Raw genomic sequence first — 16,556 nt, 5'->3', positions numbered from 1 at the left:
CAAGGCACTGTATTATAAAAATAATTGGATAGAGGAGAGCCGAGGGAATTTGGAAAAATCATTTGAGCAACCAAACATTCATGATTTTACAGTGGACAAAGTAAAGATTGTTAATGTCAAGAAATGCAAGACACAGCATCTGAGCAAGTTGAGTCATATTATTATTGAATTCCACTCCCTAACTCATATTATTAAACTCTTCAGATCACTTTAATCTTATAAATCATTAAATCACTTCCAGCCAGCCCGTGTCTGCCTTTCCCAAACATTTCTAAACATGCTTATTGTTCCCTAGCTATCATTTGCAAGCATGTGGAGAAATGTGATGTCAGTGTTTCTTGGATTCAATATGTCTATATTGTTGATATTTAGAGAAAAAGATGAAAAGTAAAGGGAAAAACATCGTTGTAATACATTCTTTGACATTTTAGTAATTTTTCATGGAATGAAAAAATCACACATTCTAGCCATCACACATTTAAGAGCTACATAAGAAATATTGTGGAAGGTTTGCAAATCAGATTAGTAGAACTCCATCATAACATGTTTGAACATCACATTGATTCAGAAATAAGCCTTATAAAATCATCTTACATCACTCAGCTTGTGGGCCTGGAAGATGTTAGACAAATAGGATGGAAAATTTATCTGGAACTTCCAATATCTGTTGCCACATTGTATAGCAGAAGGAGTGTGTACCCCCTCCTTCTAGGTCAACTGAGATAATTAAAAGAGAACCACTCATGGGCTTTGATGGCAACTGATGCCACTGAATGTCTCTGGAAATTTCAGTGGGCTGCACTCAGCAGTCATTTGACTAAATCCACCCACTGCCATCTCTGCTGCTGTCACTCCAACCTTAGGTGGGGCTGCCAAATTCCGATGTAAACAAGAAGTTCACATTCTGTTCACATTTTCATTCTCAAACTTGAACGAATGTCTTCATCTGAGTGCCACAAGTCCCCTCCATGTTCAAAACTGATCGTTTTCCTTCATGTCTACAAATCCTGTCCTCTCTCCCCAACTCAACAAGAGTTTAAGAATCTCAGAAGTTGAGGATTTAGTTTGGGGGACAAGACATTTTTTCTAGGATTACATAGTTTTTCCGGTATTTTGATTTTACCTATGGGCTACAGTTTTAAAGTCAGAAATCAATAATTTGCCCCCCCCCCCCCCCCTCCACCTTGTGGCTCTAAAATAGCATTTTATCAACAACTTATCTTAGTTCCAAATCTTACTCTAGAGAAAAGGTGGTGCCAAATTTTTTGGATCAAATGGAGATGGCTATTAGAGACCAAAACAAAACAAAACAAAACAAAATGTAGAGATTACTTCATGTTAATATCACAAACTTTTATTCCAGCTTTGGTATGGGACATATTCAGGTTTAGGGGCACCTGTTCACCAAACCCATGGACCCTGATATAGATTTTTCCCCCTTTTTATTCTTATGCTGGGTACTTAACCATGCTATTATCCCTGACTCTATAGCTCTAGCAATATACTGATGGTTGGATGACTACATATTTGTGCTAGCTGTTACTAAACTACAATATTAGTAAGGTATAGACTCTGTTAATGACAGAATTTATGTTTTAATAGAGGAGAATAATGTTTCTACATAACCATAAAAAAGTGCTATCAAATCATAATTTCAGAAATAATTTATTCTGGCTAGAATTGCAGAACAATTTTCTAGAGAAAGTGACATTTGAATTGACCTTGGAAGATCAATAGAGTTTGATAGATGGTGGTGGGTGGTGAATAAGAGAAAATATTCAAAAAGAGAAAAGAGCATAACGTGGTGAAACAATGAGAGCTACCATTTGCATGAATTTGAAATTATAACAGAGCTTTTCTGTAATGTTTTTCTTGTTATATAAGCCACGATTTCTCTTTATGGATGAAAAACTTTAAAAATCATTTTCCGTTTTACTGAAGTAATGCTCTAGTGTGAGAATTAAGATAGTTTTAGTTTAAAATAAATTTCACATATATATTGAGTAGCAATGTTTTGTTCTTTGTTTTATAAAACGATATTTGCAAAGTTTTGATGCTCAAAATTTAGAGAGTAGAATAATAGGCAAGAATTAGCCCTTTTGCTACTATATTTGTTCTTAAATATTATATGTCTTACAAAATTTTAACAGTAATATTCCTACTTTTATATCAGAAAATTGCTATGATCTGAATATCTGTGTCCCCTCCAAATTCATATGTTGAGGCCAGGTGCGGTGGCTCACGCCTGTAATCCTAGCAGTTTGGGAGGCTGAGGCGGGTGAATCACTGGAGGTCAGGAGTTCGAAACCAGCCTGGCCAACATGGTAAAACTCTGTCTCTACTAAAAATACAAAAAAAGTAGCTCAGCATGGTGGCGGGTGCTTGTAATCCCAGCTACTTGGGACGCTGAGGCAGGAAATCACTTGAAACTAGGAGGTGGATGTTGCAGTGAGCCAAGATCAAGCCACCACACTCCAGCCTGGGAGACAGAAGGAGACTCCATCTCGGGAAAAAACAACAACAACAACAATAAAAAAATTATATGTTGAAATCCTAATCCTCAAGGTAATGATATTAGGAGATAGGGCTTTTGAGAGGACAGAGCCCTCATGATTGGTATTACTGTGCTTTTAAAAGAGACCTCAGAGAGCTAGCTAGCTCCTTCTACCATGAGAAAGACAGTTAGAAAGTAATGTCTGTGAACCAGAAAGTTGGCCCTTAATAGACACTGAATCTTTTTGCACACTGATCTTGACCATCCAAGCTTCAAGAATTGTGAAAAATAAATTGCTGGTTTTTTTAAGCAACCTGATTTATAGCATTTTGTTCTAGCAGCCCGGATGGACTAAGATAAAATTAATTTTCTTTTATATTATTAGAAGAAACAACTTGACAGATATCATAGAGTAACAGAAAAAAGTGTTGTTAGTTTGTAAAATACATAGTTTGCATACTCTATACTAAAAACATTGTAATGATCAAAATCAGATTTTGAAATCACAATGTGAGCAGGTAGCTAATTGTATATGAAGAGAAGAATCCATTTGTTATGTTTGATACCATGTTAACTAGGTCTGTGAGTTCAGGGGAGGTAGGTGACAATCTTAATGAAAGCTAGGTAAGGCCAAGTGTAAAGTGCTGAGGCTATTCTTATTGGTGTTGACAAATGGTGAGGAATGTGTACAGGACTTGTGGAAATGACTAATAGATAGATGATTCAATTTATAACAAAATATTACAAGGAAATATGGAAAGACTTATTAAACAACATACCTGCTTATAAGAATATGAAGGACATAATATTGGTGAACAGAGGAAATCATTGGCTAGCCTGAAAGCCAATTGTTAGAAATGATAAACTAAATATGGTCAGATGAAGGATTTTTGTTTTAATTTGTATATAATCTTGTTAGACGGACATTAATATTGTGCACTTGCTATGTCCATTTTCAAGCCATAAAGTTGGATATGACATAAATATTTGGTCATTCTAAACTCTCAGTTCCTTGTCAAGAATATTTTGGTAATGATTACATTAATATTTCTGGGCACTAGATGTTTCTGGAGCTACATAAATATGTCATAATCCATTAGAAAGAAGAAACATGGTGGTTTAAAATTTGGGACAAATGCATAGCTTATTTTTCTCAGTCTGTTTCTCAAATATATAATTACTTTTCTCAGTAGATTAGCTTTTCTTATGAGCATAACCTTATTAGAATACTAATATTGATTAAAACAGTTAGTTTCCTATACTTAATTTTATCTTCAAATTGGAGTTTTCCCAAGAGCATGCTAACGTGTAAACTTAAATTTCAGAATCACTATCACTTCATGATGCTGACCTGGTTTGTGAAATTGTCTGTACTTGGGACACACTTGCTGTTCTTTATGTTGCAATTAGTGTAGTTACCATGAAATATTCACAGATAACTATCCGCAAAACATTATAATATTGATATGGTTTGGTTTTGTTCCTACCTAAATCTCATCTTGAATTGTAGCTCCCATAATTCCCACGTGTTGTGGGAGGGACCCGGTGGGAGATAATTGAATCATGGGGCAGTTTCTCCCGTACTGCCCTCCTAGTAGTGAATAAGTCTCATGAGATATGATGGTTTTATAAGGGGTTTCCCCATTTGCTTGGCTCTCATTCTTTCTTGTCTGCCATCATGTAAGACATGCCTTTCACCTTCCACCATGGTTGTGAGTCCTCCCCAGCCACGTGGAACTGTGAGTCCATTAAGCCTCTTTTTCTTTATAAATTACCCAGTCTCAGGTATGATGTTATCAACAGTGTGAAAATGAACCAATACAGATTACTATGGTCATAGAAAACAGTTTCTTAAGAAAAATGGAGTGATATATGAGAGGGTAAAAATGCAGTTACTTCCTGGCCATCTTTCAGTTCTTTATTTATAAGAAAATTCTCTGGTGGGTTCATTAACTTAGACTTGATGAGCCATTTTATCCTTTGCCTGTTATAATATAGAATCATATGTTTGATATGATGTAGAAGCTACAGAATAAGAGTAGATTGATTTAGGTAGTGGGAAAGGAGCTAAACTGAAAATGAATGAATGGAGACATAACAATAGAAAAAAAATATAGTGAGGAAAAAGAAGGGAAAATGTATTTGTTTTTACAGTTACTATTTTTCTTCTTTCATTATTCCTACTGTAGCTTGGGCTTTTAGATTAGAATTTTAGTAACGTAACATTTTTATACCTTTAAAGGAACGTCTAATCTACCTTAAGTTTAGACACTATATAAGGAGACAGCATGAATGTTATCAAATCTCTCAAACTTCTTGGTTTTTTTTTTTTTTTTTTGAGACGGAGTCTCGCTCTGTCGCCCCAGGCTGGAGTGCAGTGGCACAATCTCGGCTCACTGCAAGCTCCGCCTCCCGCGTTCACGCCATTCTCCTGACTCAGCCTCTCCGAGTAGCTGGGACTACAGGCGCCCGCCACCACGCCTGGCTAATTTTTTGTATTTTTAGTAGAGACGGGGTTTCATCGTGGTCTCGATCTCCTGACCTCGTGATCCGCCCGCCTCGGCCTCCCAAAGTGCTGGGATTACAAGCGTGAGCCACCGCACCCGGCCACTTCTTGGTTTTAAAATGGGAAGGGTAATAATCTTAATCTGGGATCCCTGATCCTTTTGAGGGTAAATTATTAAAAGTAGGTTGTCAGTCACCTTGTATGAAGTGGCTTAGCATGAAGTTTTTCAGTAGTGTAGGGAGGAGATTCTAATGCTTAGGAAAAGATCTAGGGCTTGCATGATACCTGAGAATGATGAGATGCAGATGCAATGCAATTGAAAAGGCTGCACTGAGTAGAAATTTGGATAACAGTACCTGCAATGCCTTTTCCAACTCTACGACTTTATAAACACAATGATTCCCAGTTGAATTCTTTGTATTGGAGTTGACTGCAAACTAATAAAAGTGAATAAAATATTTACTTGGAAATTGAATAGAGCACATTATAAAAAACATACCTATGATAAACACATTGTTTCTTTTTCTCATTCAATTTCAGATCACAGGAAAGTGTTATTGAAAGTGACTAGATCTGAGGACTCATTTGCTCACATGATAATGGAGACTGAGTAGTTCCATGACAGGCCATCTGCAAGCTAGAGATTCTGGGATGTCAATAGCGTGGCTCAGCCCAAGTCCAAAGGAGTCAGGACCAGGGGATTTGATAGTATAATTCTTAGGCTAAGAATGAATGCTAGCTGGTGTAAGCCTTGAGGTCCAAAAGTTTGGGACCCTGGAATTCTGTTTAAAGATAGGAGAAGAAGAGTGTATACCAGCTCCAGAACATACATAGACATCTTCCCCTTTCCTCTGCTTTTGTTCTCTTTGGGTCCCAGGCCAGTTGAATGGTGCCATAAACATTAACTGTGGATCTTCCCTGCCTTTTCACTCACACTAACATGCTAATCTTTTCTGGAAGTACCCTCATAGATGCACTGAACGATATTGCTTTACCAGGTTTCTAAGTATTCCTTAATCCAGTCAATCCGACATCTAACATTAAGCACCGAAGCAGGGATATTTTAAATCTGTGTTTAGAATATACTGGACTCTAAAATTGGTTTTCATTTGAGAAAAAAAATTACTATATGAAAACTTCCAAAACATTTGTAAATGCCAACACTCTATTGGTATAAAAATGTGTAGAAAAACATTCTGTACATTTTGCATTTCAAATTTCACATATAGCCATCTAACATGACTTTTACTTTCATTTACACTTAGGTTCTATATAGACCTTTTATAGTTTGGCTAACATACAGATTGGCAGTCTTGCCCATCTTGCCTTTATCTATCCTTTTCTCAAGTTTTAAAGGTGAATTGTGCAGCTAGGTTAAGATAATTAATATATAGGCTAATATTCTCAATTCAAATTCCAAAAACATTGCAATTCATGCGGAAATTGAAGTAGTGTATATGAAATAATAATTGAATAGTATTCAACAAAATCAGAGATTTTGATGCTTTCCAATTTTGGAGATTCTTGGCTGATATGGCAAATATTCTTTTGGACTGGCTCATTTGGTATTAGCAGGTATGATCTTTTGGAATGGTATACATTACTTCTTGTTGTGATAAATTATAAAGTAATTTTTTGGAAAGAATCAAAACAAAGATAATCTTAAATGCTATTGTACAATATCAGCCACCCTAAAAAAAATTTAGTACCATTTAAAGGTATGAGTTCCACAGACACTGTGTATAGAAATTTAGTTGCCCTAAAACTCCTGGATGTGAGCGAAATACTGGAGATAATTTAGCCTAATTATCTCATTTTATAGGTAAAATTGACACCTGAAGATGCTAGTGATAGAGCCAGAATTAGAACACATAATATGTATTTTTCTGCTGTAACATGTAGGACTAACATGTTTTAAGTCTTCCTTAAGCTTATGACTGGATTGTATGTTAGGATTAGAGTTGACATTGATAAATTTGCTTAAAAGGTTAATTTAGCTTTGATTAAACATAGTATACTTTGATAAAATGTAAGTTACTTAAGTCTAAAGACTTCATCTCCTTTATCACGTCATCTCCAGCTTTTAAACAGTGCTCATGTACTCACTATATGTTGTGACCCCGAGATAATAGCAGTGTTTGTTAATGTTTATTTCATATAATAACATTAAAATCATGAAATGCATCTTGAAAAAGGCTTTTGTTGGTCAAAAATGTTTGGAAAAAATTCCTCATGCTATTTCAACCCCCTCTTTCCCCTCCTTCCACATCATTCAAGCTTAATCAGGGAATGCTTCTATTGCTTTTGAATAACTCACTAACACCATGAAAAACATAATTTTCAAATTTGTATACACAAAGGTTTTAGGTAGGCATTAAAATATCTATTCTAATGGATTTTATAATTTTTCCATATTATCAATTAAGTTTTAGTAAAGGTTGTTCAAGAGATAATTCTCATTCTCATTATCTGATACTGTATAACAGACCTCCTCAAAATCTTATTGTTTTAAAACAACAATGTATTATTATCACTCACAATTTTGGAATGACTGGCTCAGCTGGGTGATTCCCACTTAGGGTCCCTCATACAATCAGGTTGTAGTTAGATGGAGACTGAGGCTGTGACCTCTGAGGACATTTGTACTCATGGGGTATGGCACCTGGACTGGGATGGCAGGAATGTTTGAGATCCAGTTTGTCACCTCTCTTTCTAGGAAGTATCATTTCATTTTGTACTGGCTCCGGGCCTTTTAGTCAAACAGGCAATGCTTCTTCCAATAAAGTTCTGTGTTTTTTCCACTAGTCATATTGAGGCCTATTACACAAAACAAAAGCCACAACCACAAGTCTCTTTTAGACATGCCGTTTTCTATTTTGGGCCCTAGGTAAGGCTGTTGTGGTACAACTCCCTTAAAGTCCTCATGGCCTTTAACAAAAGATTCAATAGGTATGTCCTTAAGACCCTTACAAGGTCTTTTGAATAGCAGAAATTTTTTATAGGGCAGCACTTTTAATCCTTACAAAGAACCTAACTTTGGATTTTATCTTCATCCATTTCTTAGTTTAAGAATATTTTGGTGGGGATAAGGAAGATCTTTATTTTTGAGTCCATAAAGCCCTGGTTTCTATACATATCCTCTAAATTATCTTTAAAAACTGAAAAAAATCTTTTTCCTTTTCAAAAAAATTACTGACAAGTAAAAATTGCATATATTTATGTGTAAAACATGATGGTTTGTTACATGTATACATTGTGGAATGGCTAAATCAAGCTATTGAACATACACATTACCTCACATATTTTTGTGGTGAGAATAATCAAAATCTACTCTCAGTAATTTTCAAATATACAATATGTTGTTATTAACTGTGGTCACCATGATATACAATAGATTTTTTGAACTTATTTCTCTTGCATAACTGAAACGTTGTGTCCTTTGATCAACATCTCTTCAATCCCCCCATTCGCAGCCTCTGTATATTAAAACAATTCAAACTCAAAGAAACAGAGGGTGAAAACTTTTTCTATAAAACCTCTTTCTCTTCTATATTATACACATCCAAAAAAAGATTATAATTTTTGATATTTAGTGATGAAATATCCTTAATTAGCCTCAAGATCATTATAATCCTTTTTACCGTGGATAACAGTTTCTAAAATTCTGTCATTGTGTAGTATAATTTGTGCCTTGTCTCCAGCTTTTGATAACTTTTTCTTTGCTGTTCTTTAAGCCTCGCCAACAGCCTCTTTGAGTCTCTTCCAGCTTATAATGCCATTTCTTCAGTGTTCTTCCAGCTTTTTCCCAAGTCTGATCTGAAAGCTAATTACATCTTTTTTTTTTTTTTTTGACACAGAGTTCTGCTCTTATTTCCCAGGCTGGAGTGCAATGGCGTGATCTTGGCTCACTGCAACCTCCACCTCCTGGGTTCAAGCGATTCTCCTGCCTCAGCCTCCCGAGTAGCTGGGATTACAGGAGCCCGCCACCACACCTGGCTAATTTTTGTATTTTTAGCAGAGACAGGGTTTCTCCATGTTGGTCAGGCTGGTCTCTAACTTCCTACCTCAGGTGATCTGCCCACCTTAAACTCCCAAAGTGCTGAGATTACAGGCGTGAGCTACCGCACTTGGCTATTTTATTTAATTAATTAATTTATTTATTTTTCATGCAACTATTCCACATCTAGAAGCCAAAATCTGTTCCAGTTATTTATCACTGCATAATGAACTACCACAACATTCAGTGACATAAAATAAAAACTATTTAATTTTGGTCATAATTCCGTGGGGTAGGAATCAAACCATCCTGGTAGGGATAGCTTTCTTTCTGGGGCCTTAGCAAAAGTAGTAAAGGTCAATATCTGGAGATGGCTGGGACAGCTTGTAAAGGACCATAAGTTTGCAGCTTTAGTTTTTTTCTCCCTTTGAGATGTGCTGAAGCTGGAATATCCAAGATATTTCTTTTACTCACATGCTTTGTACCTGGACTTAAGTAGCTCTTTTTCAACATGGCATCTTCCCCTCTTTAGCCTAGAGATTTTATTATTGTTAGACTTTTTTACGTGGAATTTATTTACAACAAATGAGTATTCCAAGATAGAAGTTTCAGAGCTTAAAAGCTAGCCTAAAACTCATGCAGCATTATTTATGCCACAATTTTTAGTTACATGGGGCCAAAGAAGATTTAATGTTGGAGGAGGGGTGTGAATATCAGGAGGCATGATCCAAAAGGCAACATTTTGAGGAATAGTTACCAAAATGCCTATTGTCCAAGTGATATAAGTGGCTGGGGACCAAGTAGATCACAGAACAGTGTAAAAGCATTTTTGATAAACTGGAATTTCAAATTATATTAAAATTTATAATCTCGATTTAGTTCCACTATTGTGTAATTTTCATGTTCTCTTCTTAAGATTTCAACAAATCAACATACCAAGAATTCTAAATTCTCTTGGGATTTTTTTTTGAAGCCTTCATAAAGATCTATGGCACTCTTATATTGACTATGTAAATATCACCCTAAAATGATGTTTTTTTTCCCTCAAGGATGTGTTAAAATTTTATCTAATTGTTATTATAAAAAATTAATAATTTATATCAATAAAATAATTTACATTTAATCCTGAGACTTAATTATGATAATTTTCTCCTTTGTCAAATTTGTATACTATGCTATTCTGTGGATGACAAATTTGCATAATTAAAGTGGAATCAATTTGAAATAATATATCTGAAAATTCTAGCCTGTTTAAAATTTTTCATCGCTAAACTCAGGCTTAAACAAAATAAGCTTTCTTTTTGTTAATCCTAAAAACTGTCAGTTTACTAAAACACATTTTGGGAATTCTAAAGAGATCAATGTTGCTTGTATATTAAGACTTACACTTTGGAAAGAGTAGAATCACAAGTGAAAAATTGTGGGGGATATTGATACTTTGTTAGTAAAAGAGAAAGACTCAAAATGCTCGTTGACTATTGTCATTATCGGCTGAGACGTTCTGTGCATGGTGTAGAACACATACTGTGACTAATAATCCTGAGGATGGGAAGTGTGGAACGGTGCATAAAATGGTATTTGAATATACAAACCTTATGTCACCCATCACATCTAAGCAGGAATATTTTGTCTAGAAACATGGAACTGACCACCCATTCATAGGGTCGGCAAATGGATAAAAAAGAAAAGGTAATGAATTAAGAAAGACAAAATGAGGGAAAACACATAATACAGATGACAAATAAGTCGGAGATGAGAGAAAGAAGAGTGACAGTTCTTCTCTAGTTGTGTGGTTTTTCATATTTTGAAGTGAGTAAACTAGGATAGATTATTTTACTTGCCTGGCCATAGATTATTTTGTTTTCCTTTTTATTTCTCTGTGTACATAAATTTAGATTATTTCCATATTGGAATAAATGGCACTGATATAGATACAGGTGGGAGAAATGGTCCTCTGCTAGTTTTTCTATTAATTCAAAACAGAAACAATTCATCTCCATTCACCTTTTCCGTCTCTTCTTTAAGTTCTTTAATATCTTTTCCCAGCTTCCCCTAAATTGGAGCAGCTACAGCTGCAAAACACACACTGACTAGAGCACATCCATAGGGAGAAGGAGAAAGAAACTAGAGGAGATTACTTTCAGCAAACGATTTTGCCTCTCTGTTCTTTGTAATATGTGTGGACGATTATCATGCAATATAATTGTGAATCCTGCTACTTTCGTGGACAGAAAGTACATTTGTGTGTGTGTGTGTGTGTGTGTGTGTGTGTGTGAATGTGTGTGATTTTACTTTTCATTCTTGGCTACCAGTAGAGCATATTTTGGGGGAACGTGAGGAAAGACTCATAGGCACCATAAATGTTTGCACGGGCAGATTTGTGTTTGAACAGGTTTCATTTAGCAAATAAAAATAATTCTGGTAAACTATTCTATACATTTCATTTCCATTAGAATTTAAGTTTAAAATTGAGTCCCTATAATCTGATTATTCTTAGTTTAGAATGGAAAGCATGATTAAATATAATTTCCTTTTGATCATGAATGTTTGATGGATACTGAATGATTCAGACCACACAAGATTAACGGAAGTTGTTGGAAGTCAACTTTTAGAAGGCAAATGATTAAACTATTCCCCTAAAAATATGATTTTTTGGAACTATTTCCTGAAAATGCTATGCACACCTCTACAGTATTCTCCTAATAAGACCACACCTGGAAATCTGAGTGTTTTGCTTGAGGCATTTTGCTAGAGAGGTATTTGAAAGGTATCGGAGAGATAAATGAAACCACCTGGAGAGTGTACCTCCAGTGGCAATCACTGGCCTGTCCTGGGACGAAGGTATGCTTGCTTTACTGCAGCTGTCAGGCTGCTACTTTGTTCTTTACAGCTCCTCTCAAAACACTATCCATCAAAAGGTGTCACTTAGATTTATAGGTGGCAGCAGCTCTGCTTTTATGAAGCGCTGCTATTAAATATATGTGAATAATATTATTAATGCCTGCTTAAATATTTATGAGGGCAAACTACATGACCTAAGTCCTGGGAAAAGATAAAACTGCTCACAAAATCAAGAAGCCCAGGAAAGTAAGACAAAGTACCTCAAATGTGCGTAATCATTTCCTCACCTCAAAATATTAAAGTTTAAAACACAGAAGTGGGAGGAAAATAAATAAGGACAACAGAATTTTAAAAGCTTCAACAATTCTGCTAGAATTCTTGTTCCTATGCAGATCGAAATCAAATTCTCCTATAAAATGTGCAATAATTTGACTTTTACAGTTGCTCCTCTTCAGGTTTTGAAATCTTATAAAAACATACACAACTACATCTTGTGAAATAGGAGAATTATAAATCACATGTTAGATACCTATATATTTCTTCAGGTGGATGACCAATGGACATAATACAATGTTTAAATGAAGGGTTTTTAAAATAACCCTATTAAAAATGGGCAAAGAACATGAACAGTCACTTTTCAAAAGAAGACATACATCCAGCCAACAAACATATGAAAAACGCTCAATATTACTGATCATTAGAGAAATGCAAATCAAAACCACAATGAGATACCATCTCACACCAATCAGAATGGCAATTACTAAAAGTACAAAAAATAACAGATACTGGTAATGTTGTGGAGAAAAAGGAACACTTATATACTGTTGGTGGGAGTGTGAATCTGTTCAACCATGGTGGAAAGCAGTATGGTGATTCCTTAAAGAGCTAAAAACAGGACTACCATTTGACCTAGGAATTCCATTACTGGGTATATACCCAGAGGAATATTAATCATTCTACTCTAAAGACACATGCACACAAACTTTCATGGCCTCACTATTCACAATAGCAAAGACATGGAATTGACCTAAATGTCTGTCAATGACAGATTGGATAAAGAAAATGTGGTACATATACAACTGGGAATACTGTGAAGCTATAAAAAAGAATGGATTACATCTTTTGTGGGAACATGGGTGGAGCTGTAGTTTGCTATGATCATTAGCAAACTAACAAAGGAAGAGAACATCAAATACTGCATGTTCTCATTTATAAGTGGGAGCTAAGTGATGAAAACTCATAAACACAAAGAAGGGAACAACAGACAATGGGGTCTACTTGAGGGTGGAGGGTGAGAGGATGGGGAGGGTCAGAAAAAATAACTATTTGGTACTTGGCTTAATACCTGGGTGATAAAATAATCTGTTAAAATAAGCCCCTGTGACACGATTTATGTACATTACAAACCTTTACATGTACCCTTGAACCTAAAATAAAAATTGAAAAGGAGAAAGGTTTTCAACATTTTAGAACCAATGCATTTTTCAAAAAGACTAAAATCAGCCTTTTATTATTATAAAATGTATGCATTTTAAATGTAAAAAGATAAAAATAATAAGCAAAAGTAAACAAGTAAAATCTGTATTGATCATACACAGTTTTAGTCTTAAAACCTTATTGATATCCTTAAAAACTTACGTATACTTAAATTTTCTACATATGTGTATACATAATTATATGCATGAGATCAGACTTTCCAGTTGTTTTGCAATTCGCTTGTTTTCATTATCACTATTTTTGCATATTAATATATTCACTTTATAGATTCAGACTTCTTCAATTTTACTCAAACTATCCTTTATAGCTGGATTAGCTAAACCAGATTCAGTCCAGGCTCATATGTGCTTACTTGTTACGTCCCTTAAGTCCCTCTCTTTAAAAAAAAAAAAACTATATGTGTGTGTGTGTGTGTGTGTGCATGTGTGTATGTATGGTATATGTATGTGATTGTGTGTACATAAATTTGTTCAATCAACTTCTCCAGAAGTTTGTTAACATTTTTTCCCCGGGACAATATTTTTATTTTTTGGCTCAGCTTTTGTTTCAAAGACTTGAGAAACAGACTAGGCTGGTCATCCTGCAGATTGATGTATTTTCTCAATTTGTCTGGTTGTTTCCTTGAGATATTGCATGACGTAGTTTTCTATCCCTGTATTTTCTGCAAATGTGAATGTGCATCTGAAAACTTGTTGGATTCAAGATTTTGTTTCTTGAGTGTCTTCAAGGTGATATTGTGGACTTCATATTGCATCAGCCAAGGAGGCTCATAACAGGCTTGAACCACCACTACTGATGCTAAGCTTGAACACTAAATTTTTGGTGATGACCATGTAATGCTCCATTGCACTGCTTGGTGCTCCCCTCTATAACTTGAAAGCAATTTGTACAATAATACTTTGGCACTACATACATGTACAGTTTCCTGTCTACTATCTGTATAATGGTTTTATATAACATTGTTATTTGTTCTTTGACCTTGATGACATTATTTTCCATTATGAATGTCTTAGGATTTAATAAAATCAAATTTATCTTTTCATGGGATCTGAACTTAGGCTTTATTTAAAAGGTTTCCCCTACAACAAAATTAATAAGGACTTTATAGTTTTGTTTATTTGTTTGTTTGTTTTATTGAGACAGGGTCTCATTCTGTTGCCCAGGCTGGATGGAGTACAGTGGTGAGATCAAAGATCACTGCAGCCTCTACTTCCTGAACTCAAGTGATCCTCCTGCTTCAGCTTCCCAAGTAGCTGGGACTGCAGGCACATGCCACCACACTTGGTTTTTTAAAGTTATTATTTGTAGAGATGGGGTCTCACTATGTTGCCCAGGCTGGTCTCAAACTCCTAGGCTCAAGTGATTCTCCTGCCTCAGCTTCCCAAAGTTGGGATTACAGGCATGAGTGACTGCATCCATTTAGCTTTATAGTTTCTTTACTTATATTCACAATTCATTTGCAGTTTATGTGGGTGTATTGTGTGAAGCATGAATTAAGCTAATCTTTATTTCTTTTACAAATTATACCTATTTGACCTGACATTTAAGAGTCCATCTTTAGCTTACTGATTTGAAAGTTTGTCTTTAACATGTACTAGATTCCCAATTGTGTGCCATAATATTCCTGTTTCATTTTCTCTCTTTTTATGTGCCAATACTATTAAGTTTTGAGGCTTTATAGTATATTATCCTATCTAGTAAGGCTGTTCTTATTTATTTTACAATTTTTTCCTGCTGTTCTTACTTATATATTTTTTTCCATAGCAACATCAAAATCTACTTGTTTGCTTTCATAAAAATACTTATTGGTATTTTGTAGGAGTCTATTTTGAATTCATAAATTGTTAGAGATCATTGACTTCTGTGTGATTTTAATTCTTCCTATCCAAAGATGGCAAGTCTTTACTTTCAAGTACACTCAGGCTCTTCAGAAGTGTTCTAGTTTTCTTCATATAAAAATTATTCCTCTCAAAGGGACTCATGTCTGTTTCATGTTTTATTACTCCCAAACCTATACTTTGGAAAACCTGTACATATATATGGTCCGACAGTAATACTTCCTCCTCTTTTGATAAGCTAGCATACCATCATGAGATGTCTTGTTTATTTCCTGCTGTCTCCTTTCTTTTTCATGTGTGTTTTGCCCTAACATATCATTGCCATTTGCTTTAAATTTATTGTATGATTGAAGGAAGACCTGCTATCATTTCCTATGCTGATTCTGCTCTGTGTTTCTTCTTTTTTGAAAGACATCTTTATTTTAAAATCAGGCTGAACCATGTTTTAAGTTACATAATCTCCACATTGGTGTCCTTAAGACACAAATTATACAGATTAATGAGAATTTAATATCTTGAAAAGGATATAGGCCTATTTTTTTCCAAAACAAAAAGTTCCACATATTTTAAGCCTATATATAATATTTTCAAAAATTAATATGTAGCAGAAATTAAACTGTGCTCACCTATTTAGTCTGTTGCTATTGGAGAGTTTTGTCCTATTGCTAAAAATTGAAAAGTATGTTATAAAGAAAAAATAAGCTTATAACAGTAAGTATTAAAAGGCATTATATGGCTTTTAGGAAAACAAATTGTACAAATATTGAAATTAGCCTTAATATGTTCAAATATTGATCTCTTTTAGTTTATCTGATATAAGAAATATTGCTCTGGAGACAAATTGGAGACAGAGGAAGTGCTCATATCTTTTTTATTGACATATAATGATTGCACATATTCCTGAGGTACATGTGATATTTTCATACTTGCATAGAACAAATTATCTGAATAGACATATCAAAAAGATACATACGGATAGCCAATAGATACATGAAAAATGTTCAAATCATTAATCATTAGGGAAATGCAAATCATATCTGAAGAGTTAAATAATTCATGACTTGTTTACACTTCCTAGTTCTCTGTAACAATGTATGAAATATAACATTTCTGATTCCTGGAGAAACCAAGCTACCCAAGAAGTTTGCTAAAATATGAACCAAAAGAAAAATGCAAAATCCTGTAGTGATGCTAAGTTATGTAAAAAGTAAATAAAATAAATTTTTAAAAGTAAAAAAGAATATGAATAAAATAGTGTAATAATAGAATTGCCAAATACATACAGAATAAAATACAGGTTGAATATTCATTCTTTGATATACTTGGGACCAGAAGTGTTTCAGATTTTGATTTTTTTCATATTTTAGAATATTTGCATATATA

This window comes from Nomascus leucogenys, chromosome 11, assembly GCF_006542625.1.
Source record: "Nomascus leucogenys isolate Asia chromosome 11, Asia_NLE_v1, whole genome shotgun sequence".
In the NCBI taxonomy this organism is placed as follows: Eukaryota; Metazoa; Chordata; class Mammalia; order Primates; family Hylobatidae; genus Nomascus; species Nomascus leucogenys.
Note: the sequence above shows the minus strand (reverse complement) of the source record.